The sequence below is a fragment of the Phlebotomus papatasi genome, chromosome 2 (genome assembly GCF_024763615.1).
Source record: "Phlebotomus papatasi isolate M1 chromosome 2, Ppap_2.1, whole genome shotgun sequence".
NCBI classification, from domain to species: Eukaryota; Metazoa; Arthropoda; class Insecta; order Diptera; family Psychodidae; genus Phlebotomus; species Phlebotomus papatasi.
The window spans coordinates 61,959,628-61,978,684 of NC_077223.1; the positions used below are offsets into that span (position 1 = coordinate 61,959,628).

General features: G+C 33.1%; 1 long non-coding RNA gene across 1 annotated transcript; it reads left to right on the forward strand.

The window, feature by feature from the left end:
- Positions 1 to 1,780: 1,780 nt before the first annotated feature.
- On the forward strand, positions 1,781 to 3,057 carry LOC129801999 (uncharacterized). Its single transcript, XR_008751748.1, has 3 exons — positions 1,781 to 1,790; positions 2,766 to 2,934; positions 3,007 to 3,057. It is a non-coding gene; the product is annotated as an uncharacterized LOC129801999 (long non-coding RNA).
- Positions 3,058 to 19,057: the final 16,000 nt, after the last annotated feature.

The window sequence follows — 19,057 nt, forward strand, 5'->3', positions numbered from 1 at the left end:
TTATTTCTTGTTATTTATCATCACTCTTACACCTATATATTTAACATTGACAGCCTTAAAAATGTACAAATCCACCATTTGCCTATCAAATGACATAAGCTCAAAATGTAACCGGTTTACATAAAGTTGGTTGCACGTTTTCACCATTTTGAATTAGTTTTTTTAATGAGGCAACAAACTTTTGATTTTTCAAAAATGACCAACTTTTGGAAAACAATTATTTTTGATATGAAATAAAATTAATTATTTTTTTTGAAAACTATAAATAATATCTACGGATTACAAGGAACTCATCTGCAAAAAGAAAAATTTGGAAAAGTATTTTTTTCTATCATTTTTTTCACTTGATTTCTCAAACATCCATTAGGCAACAAACTATTGACACTCACTGTATTGCACCGCGCCTTAAACAAATTTGTTCGTAGTTCTTGTATTATTTCGGCGAGCATAATGCAATATGTATTTTTAGATAGCTTTTAATGTACGATTTCGAAATATATTAGAGTGATACGTCAATTCTCTTTAGGAAAAAACTTGCCAATAGTCTTCAGTGCCTCTATGCAAAAACGTATGGAAAAATGAAATGTCGAGAGGCCCCTGGATTTCTTTTTGTTTTGAGATTTTTTGGAGGTGATCCATTTCGTCCATTGATGAACATTTCGTCCATACATGACCGAAAAAATCGCCATTTTTAATATTTGAAGGTCAAAATTTAGTTACTCTTGAAGGCCTATTTTTCAACCGATTTCACTAAATTTGGATTTTTTGGGCAAGTCTTGGAATCACTAATTAATCGATAAATATCCGTAGGGTAAGTGTGCCAAATTTCGGCATAGTTGCATGCAAGCGTCAAAGTCTCAAGTTTGAAATGTAATATTTTAAATACAAATTGATTTTTTTTATTCTTTCTTCTGAAAGAGTGTTGCTTGGAACCTTGTAAAGAGTTTACCGTCTTTATTTACTCTAAAATCATTCTTAATACATTTTAAAATGAATAAAAATATAGACACAGCTTTGGTACCCTATTTTGGCCACCTTCATTCTCATAGTTCCTTGCCCTTCGGGAATTCTTCCAATATCTTTTTCACGTCATCTCGTTTGTCGAAGCTACATTTTTTGTTATTCTTTTGCATTGTATAATCTCTACACTGAGAAAAAAAGTGAATCTTAAAATTATATTTTTTGACGACTTAATTTTATTCTGCCAAAAAAGATTAAATTTTATTCTAAAAGAATGAATTTTAATATTTTCATTCATATCTCAGATTAATTTTTAGTAGTTTTAGTCTTAAATTCAATTCTTTTTCGGAGACTTGTTTTTATTCTTCACTCTCTCTGTGAGAGAAAGAAACGGATATAGTGCACAGCAATGTGCCGTGCTATGTGAGAGAGTGAGAAAAAGAATTGTGCGTCTGACGTGAGATAGTCGGCCATTTTGGCAGTGAACGCCAAGCTGTTAGCAGCACCAGAGGTAAATAATTTTCTTCTTTATTTTCTTTTACTAATTTGCGATGATTGTTTCAGGAAGATGGATAGAAAATAGCAACTGTGAAGACCATGAAGATATCTGTCAACTTGAGAATTCAATGGGATCTTAGGTTTGTGCGAGATTCAGGGGGGACCAAGTGAGGAAGAAGAAAAAAGCGTGTGGAAGAATGCGGCATTTTCAGGAAAAAACATTTGGAAATTCCAGATGCTGGAGCCCTCTCCAAGTGTTTAATTACGACCAGTTCATTGTAGACGTAATCCTCCACAAACATCATCTGACGAAGTAGACGGAAGAGAATGCGGTAAGTGCAATACAAATGTCCAAACCGTCCTAACCTATCTTCCCCGTGGGGGCGTCCAGTGCGTCTGGGGCGTCGACATAGATTTGTGTGTTAATACAAGACAAGCTAGTTTTTAGTGGAAATCTTTGTGAATTATCTTTTAAGATAGATTTTTCAGTTTCTGGATACAAGTTATGTAATTTTTATGTAAGTTAAATGCTTTGTGATTGCGAGTCTTAAGCTTTAGTTGGTATTATAGGAGTTTTTGAGTTCCCGGATGAAAGATTAGTGAAATTTCAATTAATATCCTTATCCATTGAAGGTGTAGTTGGACTTATATGTGTTTCCGGGTGGAAGTTAGGTAATATTCAATAACCTGGGTCTTTAGTAAATGTATTTGGAGGGTTTGAATTTCGTGGAGCAAGTTGACTATAAGGCTTGTTACCTTATTTTAAGGTAGAGCATGGACCGTAGTGGCCATTAGTAGCCAAAGGAGGAGAGGTATCAAAGGGCAGCTACGGCTCTTGGTTTCTTATAATTTTTGTACAGTCTAGGGATCTTATATTTCGGTATATGTTTTGTATTTTTGACGAATCTAATAGTAGATTGATATAGTTAACCATTTAAGGACGATTGGGTCACAGGTGTCGCAAAAAAGAAAATTTTTCCAACACCCTTCTAAAGTTTGTTTTTAAAAGGCAGAAAAAGTGATTTTTTTCAGACACCCAATTTTTGACCCTTTCGTCCTTAAAGAGTTAATTTTTAATTTGTGAATATGTACGCAAGATGCTCAAGGAAGTCCAGGGTTACGTGCAGATTATAGGACTTTCTCATGGAATAGAATAACCGATATTTACATATATTTAGAAAGATTTTTTTAAATTAAAATATCGCTTATTTTAATTAGTATTTATTCTACCCTAAATTGTAAAAATTATATTTATAATTTCTCACAAATTGGCTTTTTTATACTAAACTCATAATCAAATCTTTCAGATGATGATGGACTTTAACTCTGAAAAATCAAACGTCGTCGGTGATAGTGCATCTTTTACAAACAATTTTGCTCGGATTTTCTTGTCACTAAGCTCTTGTACATCATAGTTCAAAGATAAGGCCAATAAGCGGCTATTGAAGAAAATGTATGATCCCCTTACAACAAAAGGTAATAATGATCAGATCACTCTTTATATAGTTTTATCCTAAAATTTAATTTCTTTTTTTTTGTTTATTTCAGGCTCACAAGATTGTATCCTGTTTCTCTTGCTGAAGGCTTTGATTCTCCGAGACCGTGAGAGTGGTAATAAGATATCAAATTCAAGACGCGGTTACTGGTTATACTCTTAAAATTATGAAAAATAAAACTTAATTTCATTCTGCATAATGACTTATTTCTATTCTTCTTTATTCTTGAAATTAATCTTCTGCAGTCTTAAATTTAATCTGCTAGCTTCTTAAAAAAAAAGATTTAAAGTTATTCGAAAAAAATCTTATTTTCAGTTCCGACTTGATTTTATTCTTTATAGGACTAATATTAAGAATAAAAAAATCTTAATATTTTTTAAGCCCTAAAAAGACTAGAAATTATGAAGAAAAGAATAAATTTTAATCTTTTTTTTCTCTCAGTGTAGAGTACGTAAAAGCTAAAAGTTCATGGAAATTCGAGGAACAAAAACGGTGGCCGAAATTGCAAGCTGGTCGGAATTAGGCACACTTACCCTAAATGACTTATTTTTCTTCTATTTAGATTTAGCATTTGTCCGTATGCTTATAACTATAACTCATGCCAGAACACTATAAAATACGATCTAATTAACCGATTTTCGATTTCGAAATGCTTTTATGATATACAAATCAATTTAGTCACTGATAAACCAGTATAAGTGCCAAAAAGCCGTATGAAAAAATAATTCACGGAGAGCTCTATCTCATTAGTTCCAGCATTTCGCAAAGCTGACACGCTTTGTCATCTCTTTTTCACAATTAAATCTTTATTATTATAAATGAGACATCAATTTTAGAGAATTCTGTTGGTCTTTATAATTGTAAATAGCATTAACGTATTTTATTACACAGTTCAAAACGTTTTCAAGTTACAGAAAACCCCAAGTCTTTCTTTTATCAACAATATATTGAACTTTCAGTATGGTACCTATAATTTCAGAATTGAAATAGATTTATTTTTTATAGGAACTACTCAAAATTATTACTGCGTTTTTTTCTAAACCAAAATCACAGATAATTTTCAGCATACAAAATTTCTTTTTAAAACTGATCATTTTGTCTCAAGAAACTATTCTACAAGTTAATAAACCGCAATTTTATTCCTTCCTCTAAAAAAACAATCTTCCGCAACTTCTCACCTGGCTGAAAGACCCTATAACTTCGTAGCGAGACAATAGATGCAATAACTTGGGGTGGAATTTGCTCAAGAGTCACTGTTCAGAGACGCTCGATTTTTGATTTATCGAGTCGCACACTGAAGACTCTATCCCGAGGCCGTATGCTAGAAGCAGGAGCTGGGGGTAGAGATCGTAAATTACACCAAGTCGGAGTTTTGCGCCAGGATACCTTGGTGCAACGAATATTGGGGGTGGAAGAGGAGGCGCTGGTGCGTGAAATTGGGAAAATTGTCCAATAAAATGTACACTAGCGGCTGGGGACTTTGAAAATCACAAATCTCCATCCTCACTAATCCACATATTTTTTATGGATATTGGTATGAAGCGCCTCTTTGCATTCTCAGAGGTAATTCTAGTGGAAATTTTACAGAAATTATTAACAGCCGTTAAGAAATTTGGATTTTAGAAATATTCTGTTAAATCGTAATATCGTAAACACTTCACTAAAATTTAGAAATAACTATCTAATGTTACAATAGTTTTCGAAATTCCAAATAAAGGACCACACGCCGCTTGAACTGTATGCATAATTAATGGTTTTTTTTACAGCTCCAATATTAAAATTTCAAACAAACATGATATTCTTATTTTCAAATTTATTCTTATTTTATTATTATCAAAATCATAGGCCTTGAGACCCATCGTGACCAACAGCAAATGCCAAGAAAATACTCAATAAAATTAAAGATATTCGCAAAAACAGAGGTGTAATGATAACTTTTCGATACTATCGAATCGATATCGACGATATCGACAAATCTGTATCTCTCTATAAACGTATATAAATGTATATAAACGATGGATTTTTAGACATTTATGGACCATTTATTGTACCATTCTTAAAATAATATAGTATGATTGTAAATAAATATTAATAATAAATGACAGTCGATACTATAGAAAAAATCTATCATTTACTTAAATTAATTGTACTTAACCTTTAAAATATTTTTTTTACAGAAAACAGCTGCTAAAAATAGATCCGGAAATAAGGAAAGATAGAAGATTGTTAATTACTATTAAACTTTATATTTTCTGCAGTCCTTCTCCCTGCTCCAAATACATATTTTCTTTGAGAAGGGCGGGGTAGTATTCGGTATAAATTGCAAGTTGGGTTTTGGGACCATTTTACAAAAAGATGCAAAACACAAATAATAAAACTTAGTGCATTCAGTGAATTAGATTTGGGTTTAGGGTTAATAGCAAACATAATTCTTGATTTTCATTGATATGTGATGGGGAAAACGATTCAATGTCAGGATGTCTAAGGGCCTTGACAGACATGAGGATTAGCCGAGAGACGGCTTAGCGTTATTATATTAGAAATAATGGTCAAACTACATTTCCATCATTTTCCACTAAGTCGTCTCTCGGCTTAAGTCGTAAGTGTGTCTAGGGCATAAGCGTCGTCACTGCAAGACCATTTCCCGGTAGAAATTGAGCAGTTTCCAAAAAGGAAAAATCATCCATAGCTTGAAAATTCAAACTAATTTTTCTGAGTATCCGTATTGTGCAATTTGATCCGATTTTTCATTGTTTTAGACTGAGCTAAAATATTATCAAAAAATATATCATGGATTTCCTGTTGTTTCAATAGATATGAAACCATAAGGTGTAAAAGCTTACGAAATTCGAAACTTAATTTTAGATTTTATTTGACCGAATTTAATAACTATGGGCGTAAAAAAAATCTCTCAATAGGCAATAAATTTCTGCGAATATTTTATAACAATTCAAATTTCGAAATATTATTTCTAAACGTAAGTGTTTCTTCAAAATTCATTGTCGCTTCCTGGTATTTTACCTAAACTTTAATATTGTAAATAACATCAATTGTCAGGATAAATATTTCAAATGTTTTTGCAATATTGATATTCATATTATCCGGAAATGTCACTCTTCTCAAAGTAAATAATTCACCAGTAGAGATTGCAATGGATGAAAATGTTTGACCTACTTAAAAGGCAATTTCCCATGGCTATTTGTCAAATTTTTGGCGGTAACACCTGCAAAATGTGTCTGTTGATTTTATGCGTGGACAGCAGAAAGGGTATTTTAGGGCGCTTTGCGAAGAAAAATGGCTAAAGTTCAAGGGAGTAAATGTGCACTTTCAGTGAATTAATTCAAGAGAGAGACAGAGAGATGCAATTCCAGGATTTAAATAACATCTTTTGCAATGAATATGCAAAGTAGACTCCAGCAAATGTACCACAATCTTCAAATTTACAGTTGGTAACATTTTCACCATATACCTGGGTATGCTTTTCATCCTCAAGGATGTCATATCGTCAATTCAATAGACGTCCCCTATTAAATATTCAATTGAGTCAAAGTTTGAAGCTTCTGCTGAGGCTCTAAATGCAAATCAGAATCCTTTGCAATCCGATTTGACGCAATAATCGCATATTTGACCCCCGTCCAATATGGACTTATCTGGTGCGACGGGATTCAATCTCGGACAGCTGCACGACTAGCTCCAACTCGGCTTCGATTTATCGTCTTCAGCTTCCATCAACATTCCTCTTTTTCACACCCCATCCCACAAATGCACAATTTCCCACCCATTCCATCATCCCTTTCTCGATCCCTCTTCCACCAGACACGTCCTCATTACGGAAATATTAAATCTGTATCACAATTTATTTTATCGGAGATATTAACGGACATGCATTTTTGTAATGACGTTTTTGCTGAGGAAGTGAACCAGATACAGTTGATCTGTAAAATATAGTTTTTCTTAACAGTTTCCTAATAAAATTGTCCAGGAGATGAATTTAGCCGATTTAGCCACAGACTTGTAGTAAGATGGGTCCCGGTCAAAATCTCGAAAGCCAAAATCTCGAATTCTTATAAGTGTCATAGCTACTTCGACGGTTGCATCCGCGCTTGCAGGAGGCAAACGGAAATTTTCTGTATCTTGGAAAATTATTCTACACATTATCCTCCACATAATTTCATCCCTTTCAGGATTTTGGCTTTCGGGATTTTGGCGTTCTGGATGGGTTTCCCTTTATGGTTTTACTTTGAATATTAAATCAATACGGTTTTTGTAAATGCCCATGTTTTTTTACTGCTCGAACTCCACAGATAGAGCAGTATGTATTAAATAATCCCTCGATCTTGAGTTATATATTTCTCGACCACTGTTATATTTTTGAAATCTTAATGCACATATCCTCTATATACGAAGATACGGTTGAACAAACCCTAATAACGGTTTTTATGGTAAGGTTTAAAAGGCTATAGCGGACTTATTTCTCAACCCATTATTGGTATTATGTTTTGGCTCTTTTGGAGTCTACACACTAGAGCAAGCGCCTGGCAAGTTGGCCTTTTTATATGGAGCTATTTGAAGCCAATTCCTAAATTGATCTCAGACTCAGCTCACAGTGCTCGGAGGAAAATATTTATTTAAACAAAAATTTAGTATATTTATCCCTCCATACGGAAAGGTATCTTATAATACGGAAAAATTTCTCACTTTTTAAATATTTAACGTAACGGTCGCGAGTGCAAAAAAGTATGAGAAAGTTGCAGGGGGTTGCACTAGAAGCAATTTTCGTCAAAAATTGCCTTTTTTAAAAAATTCTGACGTTTCTGCCTACAAGAGGATAAGGGAAATTTTCTTTAAAAAGGCATTTTTTAATGAAATTTCTCGTTTTTTTTAAAGGCAATTTTTGACGAAAATTGCTTCTATAGTGTGTAGACACCATTAAAAATATGCGAAGAAATCGTATATCAAAAAAACCCACAGCGCAAAATAGCACGACCTTTCCCTATGTCGTCGGATTTTAAAAAAATAATAATAATAAATGGAATTAAACAAATTTAAAAATAATTTATTAATTTGTTACTTTTGATTTATTGATTTATTACTAAATTACTGTATTTTGGTTAATATATTGAAAGTTCAATTAAAAGGTATTATTAGCATTTAAATGACAAATATGGGACATTTTGGATTTCTGCTGGATTTTCGAAAAGGTATGACAAGACTTTTTCTTATCGAAAAACCAATCAAAAATCATTACTAAACGAAGTTATTTTAGTAATAATTTGTTAGAATGAGACTTTCAAACAAGTGACAAAAATTTGGTTCTTTATTCAATATAAGGATTCAAGAACTTGTTATCGGGTAATTAATATTTCTACACACAGAAAAATGAAAAATTCTTAAACAGAAACACCCAGGAATTTAATTTCAAATCCCATCGAATGAATGCCAATGCCCTAATTCTAAATCCTTGATCATTTAGTTTTAGTTGCAATTTGCAAATCTGTAGACATTTTTCATTTTTCAGCTAATGCTGAACTTAAGTTCCCGATCTCTTAACTTGAAAGAGCTAAGGATTCTAGCCCATTTCTTTAGCTCAGAGCTTCTAAACTTAAACGCCTCGGGGATTCACGTCCAATTTAAGTTCCCAGGATCTTATATATATTTTTAAATTTAGAGTCAAAATTTTTCTGTGTGTAGGATTAGGCAACTGGTTCAATTTTAAGAATTTTAAGTATTGAAAAGTATTCAAAAATTTAATTTAATTATCTAGAACAACAAGCGTTTAGCCGGTTTGGCAATTAAAGTTCTAATTACAGCTTAAAAAACTTAACTGTATGAAACTATCCTACCGAATATTGATAGTTCAGTACGATTTTTTAAATTTGTGTGCTAAAATTATTATTACATTTCTTTACAATTTATATTAAAGAACGCCCATTTTTTTGAAAACAAGTTGAGAATGTCTTTGGATGAATTTTAGTTCAAGATTTGGCAAAACAACGCTGTAGGGATAGTAGTTGATGAGAAAAATAAATACTCAGGCATCCAATTTGTGAAGGCACAGTGTAATAGTGTCGAATTAGGGATTTATCTGCAATGCGCAAGAGAAAACCTTTTTAGTTTTTTTTTCCCATTTTCCAAAAAGAAATCACGCTGTAGTGGCTGCTTTAATAATATTTTCGCGCGATTTTCTGACGAAAAGTGCATTGGAAAAAGTCTTGGGGTACAGTGTGCAAAATTTGTGTGTGCAATTTTGGCGCGTGAAAGGCATGATCACCAATAAATCTCTCAAATAGCAATTAATTCATTTTGAAAACAACACTCTGAGGCAATTAATTAACTTCACAACCATTTTACGTCACTGAGAACGGATTGGTGCTGACCAACCGTGCTCGGAAAATTTATAAAGTCTCTCTCTCTCTTCCGATTTTCCATCAGGCCTTGTTGAACCAAAGAGGGGGTGGTCAACAGTCGATGTGGATACATTCAACATCAGTGTCCAAACTCCAAACCCTCTTTTGAAAAGCCTCGACGCATCGTTTATTTTCTCTTTTTTAGCTGATTTTCCCACCCTGGTGTCCAATTTACAGTTTTTCTTCGCCGTATGGATGAAATTGTGCAGGAATTAGCATTATGCTCTACTTCACTTTTTTATTTATTGTGTTAAAATTTAGGGCCTTGAAAGGCCTGAGGATTAGCCGAGAGACGGCTTAGTGTTTTTATATTCGAAATAATGATTAAACCACATTTCTATCATTTTCCACTAAGCCATCTCTCGGCTTAAGTCGTAAGTGTGTCAAGGGCCTTACTTTTGTAAATTATTTTAGTATAACAGGGCTTAGGTAGGGAAATTCAGGCAGATTAACTCTCATTCAGTCCTTTACTTAGTCTAGCTATTTTATGTACACTGATTATTTGAAAATATGCAGCACATTTCCCATTATTAATTTATATACCAAAAATTAATTTCGATTAATTAATTAAATTTAATTTTAAAAATTAAATTTCGAAAGTTATGCAGTCCTGAAACTACCTTATCTCTACTTCATTTGTGCTTAAATATAAAGGCAACATTAAATGAAAATTTCTTGATTCAAATTTTTTCTTTCATAAATTTAATTCTCTTTAGTTTTAAAGCAGTGTAAATTTACTTATCTTCAATATGTTTTGAACATCACTGATTCCGAAAATGATCAATGGTCTATTAAAGTAACATGTGAAAAATTCCACTTGAAAGCAAGGCAAATTGGATGAAAAATACTCAAAACGCACAGCATGTGCAATGAAAGAATCACACCTACCATAAGCAGATTTAGCCTTAATGTTTATCTTAACAGAAGCACAAAAAACATTTCAAGGAGTCTCATTTTGATGGCAAAATTCGTGTTTTTCTTCCAGTCTTTTTGCGAAAAATGCTTAATATCCCACGGTACGGTACGACCCAAAAGTGAGGAATCCCAAAATCGGTGGTCAACAATTTTGACTGATGTTTTTACGAAGCTGCAAATGTTCAATTTTCCTGATCTGTCAAGGTGGTAATTTTTGTGGTTTTTTTTCCATCTACAAAAACGACCCCTTTCGAGAAAAAGATTTTTACGGTAAATATTTATTAACCATTATAGACCCATTATAACTTGTAATAGTTGTTTTTTTTTCGAAAAAACACTGGAAATGTGAAAAAATGCATAAAATATTACACATCATGATTGTAATTTGAGGCCCATTTTTTATTTTTATTTTTTGAACTTAGGAAAAAAAGGCCAGGCTTCCAAGTTTATTAGGAAATATAAGGTCTTAGACTAGCTTAGATTCATTTAGTAACTTGGAATAAAATAAACTTCTGGTCAGCTGCTTCATTACGAAGCTGCAAAGCCTTCCCCTGCTTATGTAGGGAATGTATGGATGGTTCGCACACAATGAACTTTCAAACGACGCGAATTTTCTCTTTGTTTGCAAAAGGCTATTTCGTCATTCACTGTGTGCGAACCATGCCTACATTCCCCTAGTAAATTCGAAAACTTCATCGAGGATTTCGTAAAAAAATTGTAAAGGATTCGTAAAGATTCTAGAATCTTTCCAAATCCGATATTTTAGTTCTTCAATACTTATCTTGAAAGTGTTAAAAATAAAAATTATTTTGCATGCAATTTTGCAAGGAACATGAATAAAATTAAATATTTGAGACACTCAAAACTACCCAATAGTTTGAACTTTTCCTACCAGTTAAAGAACTGCTCACCTAGTTTCTTAAAGAACTGACAACATAGATTAATTTGCAAATAGCTAAACTTGTAGCATAAAAATAAAAAGAATTGGCAAAGCGTTCCAGCTCTGCGGAATGCTCGAACTCACGGGATAGAGCTCTCCGTAAATTATCTTTTCGCATGATCTTATGGTACTTAGGGTAAGATGGAGTAATATGGAACCATGTTTAATTTGGAACTGTCAGATTTCATAACAGTTTTAGACAGCATGAATAAACAACGAAGAAATACCCTCGAATGTAAAGTCTTGTAGTTCTTCGTGGTTTTCTTTCTCTTTGACCATTTCAAACACTGAGAAATTCCAAGATTCCAAAATAGACTTCACTCCAAATTACCCCATCTTACCCTACTGGTTTACTACATATTCTTTCTGTACAGAAGTAGATCTTGAAAAATTCGAAAATCTATTTGAAGATCCAAGCTCACAAGTAGATTTTGATGCTCCAATAGTGTCTTGGTTGAAAGGTAAATGGAACTCTATTTGCACAAAAAGTCGTTGAAGTTCGAGGAATTCAAATTCAATTTCGAATTTTCATAATAAATTTTCGAACAAGTTGGGGAAAATTTATCAAATATCACATTAAAAAGCTCGCAAAGGAGTTACTCAGTGATTATGGAGTGATTAAATACTGGGGCGAGAACAGTAAACGTCGTTGTTCAGTTTTTTTCCTCACAACAATGTGAAGACCGACACATTTTGACACTTGAGCACTTCGAAATTCGAACAGGATGTAACTTGCGCCACCTTGCGAAAGTATTAAGAAGTAAGAAAGTCTCTTTTTTGGATCTTCAAATAGATTTTCGAATTTTTCAAGATCTACTTCTGTACGGAAAGAAAGGAGACTTTCTTACTTCTTAATACTTTCGCAAGGTGGCGGAAGTTACGTCCTATTCGAATTTCGAAGTGCTCAAGTGTCAAAATGTGTCGGTCTTCACATTGTTGTGAGGAAAAAACAGAACAACGACGTTTATTGTTCTTGACCCAGTATTTAATCACTTCATTATCAGTGAGTAACTATTTTGTCAGCTTTTTAGTGTGATATTTGATAAATTTTTCTCACTTTGTTCGAAAATTTAGTATGAAAATTCGAAATTGAATTTGAATTCTTCGAACATCAACGAATTTTTGTGAAAATAGAGTTTCATTTACCTTTTCTCCAAGACACTATTGGAGAATCAAAATCTACTTCTGTTTGTGTCCATTTAAATGACTCATAAATGAGAAAACTATTCCGAAATAAAAAGAACTGGTTAAGGAGGTTGAATGTTAGAATATTATTGATATTAAATTATGTTTACGCACAAAAAAGGGAATACTAGAGAAAAATAAATCCATTACCGTTACTTAACTAATTAATTAAAGATCGGGACCGATATAACCGAAGCTCAAAAATTTTCCAAAAAATGCTAATATAACCAAAGTGGTTGAACTTTGAACTTCAATAATTCAAAATGGCGAATTTTCCGGTCATATGAGCGAAATGTTCTCCTAGGCGACCTTTAAATCATATCCGAAAATAACAGAAATCGTAGAACCCGTTTTCGAAATAAACTAAAAATATAGTTTTAGAGGGGTTACAGGAAGTAAAGAAAACAAGGAAAAGGAACGTCTGGAGATAATGTTTTTTTTATATTGGAAATCACTGAAGACCGGAAGTTGATATCTTATACCGTTTACGCTCCAGAGCGGTAACAAGTCGGAGAAAAGCAAATTTAACCGCTTTCTCTCAGAGTTCGAACACAAAAATTAAAAAAAAGGGTAGGAATAACAACAATTGTTAAATAAATTTCACAAAATCCAAAATTTTATAAATTCATTCTGTGATTTTCATGGACTGGAATTTAATATGTCTCTTCATGGTCAAAAGTTTCATTTCTCCAACAAAAGAGATATTCGAAAGTCCTAATTTAGGTAATTTCCCACAACATCTTTCTTTATAGAGGAGACAATGCAAAGAAGTGCATAATAATTCAAGTAGTTCAACTCATAAAACATTGTCACTTCAACGATTAAAGGTTATGATATTTCAAACAATTTGACCTAGAATTAACATAACCTAAAAATTCAAATTAACCTAACTTAACCTAAAATGACAATATCGTACCCTTGATCAAAATTCTCTCTTTGTTAAGTGTTAAGTTAGTCTCCACGGCTCCAAAATGATCCCAAGGGAGACTGATGTAGTTGAGATTGGGATGGGGCATGGAGATTTTTTTCCCGGTGGTTCCAGAAATAACACATGGCTTTTGAAAAATTCATGAAATTCCAGCTGACATTCAACCACATCGTATTTCATGGCTCATATTTAATTTCGGCTATTAATCAAATTCACCGGCAGCACGACATTTGTTCATTATTACTTCACAAGAGCTTTTGCATTTATGCTTCTCGATGCAGATAGTTGGGCTCACCCCGCGAAATAGCCATACTCGGCTTTTTTTTTTTTGTAACCTAGCAGACTTTCGCCCGGTGACAGTTTTCGGGAGGCAAAGCTCTAAATTTTGCCTGATTAAAAAAGTTTCATCCACCCTCGCGACACGCGGCAAAAAAGAAATATAAAAATCCCAGAATACAAGTCACAACAATATTGTGTGAAAACCGCAGAAATTGTAACATTTTTTAGTGTTGGGGCTTAACTAACTCTCCATGGGACTTATTTCAAGCTGATTTTGTGGTTTTCTGCGTGTCAAGGAGAATAAGATGAGAAAAATGAAATTGTCTTTTATGTTTTGAATATGTGAGCGAAAATTAAGGTGATAGCAAATTACATTTAGGGTTATGCCTAACGCACAATAACTTTTGTTTAGTAAACATGTTTTTGACATTTCAGTGAGAATGAGTGAGATCTAGATCTAGTCATCTCGCTCATTCTCATGGGAAATTTTGAAAACATGTTTACAAACAAAAGTTATTGTGCGCTGGACATTATAATTTTTACAATATAAAAGTATAAAATTTTTACAGTATAAAAGTTATTAAAAATCCATGGAAAGACTATTTTGCTTCTCGTTTCGTCCATTTGGAGATAGGGTAAAGTGTATAATTTGGAATTAGTGTTACAAGTTGGACAATTCGCCGGTACAAGTTGGACATGGCTTTTTTCTTGATAAATACAGTACAAAATTTGTTTTGAAGCACAAGGAACCAAATTATAAAACTAAAGCATTAAAAATATACAAATAAAAATGAAGTACTAAATTTATCAAGACAAAAAGCCCTGTCCAAATTGTACCATTGTCCAACTTTTACCACTGTCCAACTTGTACCACTTTACCCTACATGTGAATTATTTTATTCTATTCGAAATCAAACACATGTCAAATTGATAGATTTCCATTACAACACAAGAGTTAGTTATTTCGAAAGCTCACAGCCGGAGTTTTCCCAAAAGAAAAGACATTCGAATATCCATTTTGAAAGCAAACCAAAAACATTTTTACTTCAGGTTTTGTCCGCAAGGTGCCTAAAGTATTTCCTGTTCGAATTCCGAAGTGCTTAAAAGCGTGGACATTTTCCTTCAGCTTTGTGGGGAAAAACAAAATAACGACGATCACAATATTCATTCATTATAATTCTCCTAATTCCCAAAAAATTAACGAGTAAAGGCTTAAATAGACTCAACCTTATTCTTGAGCGTATTTAGACTTTTGAGCCTACACATAAAAAATATTTTGTAAACTTGTTTGTAAATGTTTGTGGATTCCTACTGGGGACTTACGAATAGCTCATAAATTGTATTACCCACAAACAAGTTCGTAAATTAGGGGTGTGCAAGAACCGTTGAAACTGAATAAACTTCAAAATAAGTTCAGGTACAGTAGAGCTCCGCTATAGGCCATCGCTCCATAGTCCACAAGTTATCGACCGTTGATTTCAAAACACTGATTTTAAGTTAGGTTATGTTTTTTAGTACGCGACATGCAATGTCATAATTATTTTAATATTTTTGGTAAACTATTGAGTAGTTGTGATAACTGTAATCCATAATGAAGAGAGCGAGGACAAGTACCACAATCACAAGAAAAGTGGAAATCGTCGAGCAATTTCAATACTAAAAGTCGTTGATAATTTTAAAACAATGACATGGACTATAGTGCGACCCAAGTGTCAAATCTGGAACCAAATATGGCCTATAGCGGGGCTCTACTGTAACTTTTTGTTTTAACCATTGACGTACAAGTTTCATTTGACGTTTGTTCGGTAGCGGTTCTTGCACACCCCTGTCGTAAAAATTTGTACTTTTCACAAATATTGTTCGTAAAAGATGTTATATTGACGAGCATTTTAGTACTTTTACAAACATTTGTTAGTAAATGTTCGTAAAATTTTGTCATTTGCTCTGTTTAGTTTGTATCCATGACATTTTTGGAGAATCAAACCTCAGCTGCAAACACTCTGTTTGCAAGCTACTCAGATGACAATTCCCTGACTTTGATGGACATGGAAATTTTACAGAAAATTATTAAATTAAGAGAGTTTCTTAAACTTAAATTTTATTATTTATCTTCTTACAATACGAGTCTTATACGTATGCTGAACGAAACAAATAGATACCCAAGAAGTATATAGTTCGTCAAATAACTAATAAAGGGCATTGTTGACTATATAATTATGGAAAAGAAACTAAATTTTCATTATTTTATCTTCGAGTGACGATATCGTTTCGAAATTTAATTGAAACGTCTCAAGTATTTGAGAGCGTTTTCGCAGCCAAAGAATTCGCACTCGAGCTGAAGAAGCCCTCTCAAGTTCTTGCGAGACTCATGCGAATCCTGAAGGATGAGGGAAGGATTGCGATGAGTGGTGGTTTCTTGAGCGCCACCCTTCATTCTCCGGATCAAATCATTCACAGTTGACTTAGCACGCCTCACAATTAGACACCAAAATGCTTCTTCGGCTGGAGAATTATTTATTCCTCCATTTCTACAGCTGCATTATCAACGCAAGGAGCCTTCTTAGCGCCCCAAAACTCATTCTCTACATTGTAATTAAAACCTATCCTTCAGCGTCTTGTTCTGAAAGCTCTCACCACGATTGGATTCACTTGGAAAATTTATTAAACACCAAAAATTCATCATAAATGCACAGAATTTGTTAAATCCTGAATTTTAAAGGCGACTTTCAAGAAATTTATCATCAATTTTGCTTAATTTTTCCACACTAAAAAATTATGATATTTTATAACTAAATTGAAGCTCAATAAAATGGAAAAAGCTCCATTGGGAAAATATAGTTGACAAATTTGGAGCGGATGATAAAACAGAGTTTCCCTAATCCCAGAATCCCGATGATATATTTTCGACAGTGAATGTGCCTCTAAATAATGATATATGTATGATGAAAGGGGTTTTCAATTGGAAAGGCGCAGTACATCAAATAAAACATCGAAACGAAATGAATGTTCAATTTTGAACGATTCAAATCTATATGTCGTTCTAAGATGAGTATGTAATCAGTTGTCGAACAAGCCCTTAAAATGTTCAAATGTCCTTCAAATGTTCAAAGCCAGAGTATGTGCGAAGCTTGAAAGCCTTCCCCTACCACTTCATTAGTATTAAGAACTAAAGCTGTCTATACACTAGGAGAAAATTTCATCAATATTTGCAATCAATATTTAATATTGATGAAAATTGCCTACACATTAGTAAAACATATGGACATAAATTTGGATTATTGAAGAAATTTTGTCTAACTCATAATAATTTAAATGATTTCACAGCCTTTAAACGCAGAGGTGAGCAAGAACCGTTTGAAACCGAATAAACGTCAAATGAAAATTGTACCGTCGTTGCGGGTGACTTTGTACTCGGGGGGTGAATTTACACTCTGCTGTTCGTGAGAGTTTGAACAATTCTAGCACTTATTGATAGTCTTCGCCGATCCGGTCTACCATGTCAAAGTATATATGGATATGTTAAGTACCAAGTAAGGTACAATGATCCTCAAAAGGATTCTTGTAGTTTCAGTAATAGTCAATGAAAACCTAGTATAGATATTTTGTCAAAAAACGACTCCGCGAAAAAGTTATCTGAAGATGCAATTCGAAAATCAATTTCAGAGAAGTAAATTGCCCAAATCTATTCTAAATTTTTCTGGCTAGAATAATCCACTTCGATTTTGTTCATTATTTTTAGTAAATTCCTTTTTTTTTCACTATAGTCTTCCTAAGAACACATGATTTATATTATAATATTGCATATAATGGACTTTCTTAAGATTTATTATAGAAGTATTTGGCCAAAAATTATCCAATTCTTTTTATAACTTAAGATAAAATGACCGAGATCTACAAGATGGTGTGGTCGCCATCTTGATTTGACGATTCTGTCCGCCATTTTGAATAACTGTCAAAACAAAAAACTTATCCGATTGAGCTGAAATTTTAGTATGTTCTAGCTGATGTCAAGGCCTTTTCAGAACATATATAAAATCCGATCTAGGTCAAGCGATTGTCTGGATGCTGGGGCTCTAAGTTCAAAATTTTGACATTTTCATTAATACAGAACTACGGAGAGCTTCTTTTATCGAAACCATCACAAAAAAGGCAGTATTATCGTTAGGCGATGAGATCTAAATAATAAACAAAAAGAAAAGTAATATTTTTCTTTATAACAGCATATTATTTGAAGATCTGAAAAACTTTTGCAAAGATGAAAAATAAAAAAATAAATAAATGCACTTTTTATTTATTTTTTTAATTATGTAAGAGTAAATAAATATATAAAATAAAAGCCTCAACCATTTCTAATGGTTACTGAGGCATTTCGTTTATGTTTTAAAATTCAGGATTAGAAAATAAAGATCGCCAAAATATGAATATTTCAAATTTTTAAACTGTGAGCCTCTGTATCAAGGTAAATACTTGACGTAGACCAGAACATAGATACGTTCTGAAAAGGTCTTGATATCAGCTACAACATACTAAAATTTTAACCCAATCGAACCTGTTTTAGATTTTGACAGTTATTCAAAATGGCGGACAGAAACGTCAAATCAAGATGGCGATCATGTCATCTTGTAGATCTCGTGCATCTTACCCTTAGATGTGAAGATCTTCATTGTCGTTTATTATCAGAAATTGTTGATTTTTTAGTATTTATGAAAAAGTGCAAAGTCACCCGCACCTTATCCCCAGTGCAAGCCTTTTTTCTTGATTTTTTTTAAACATAGTAAAATTTTATAAAATTAATGCTAGTGGCACAAAATCCATTCATTAACAACTGAATACAAATTATTTTGCTCAAAAATCCCCCTCCCTTCACTTTAACTGTCCACTTTTAGAGGGCAAAGTTGAAAAACAGCGAAAAAACGTGCAAAGTCACCCGCAACGACGGTACGTCAATGCTCAAAATTGTACCCGGACAAACTTATTTTGACGTTTATTTGGTTTTAAACGGTTCTTGCTCACCTCTGTTTTAAAGGCTTGTGCCGCTTGTACACATTGGGGGCTATTTTTTTCAGAAATTGTGAAAGATAATCATGGCATTTTCCTCTTACGAAAAGTATTTTTTGACGTAATGAGTTGTAAATAAAATCTCAGCTAAATTGCTCTCAATGAGCAGAGCCCTTAAGAAACAACCGAAGCAACAAATCAGGCATTATTGTATTAAGCTGAAGACCCCCTCAAACTTCCATTCCAATTTTGCATTTTAGCTATGGAATATGAAAGTAGAAAGTTTGACTTGATATCAAAACTAGAAACCCTTTCAATTCAACCAATTCATAATGAAAAAAAAACTTCGTACAAATACATTAAAATGTACCCCAAAGTAGTTGATTAAAATATATCATAAACTTTTCAGGCAGATTATCCTGTGAAAATTTTCCCAAATGCTCACACAAAA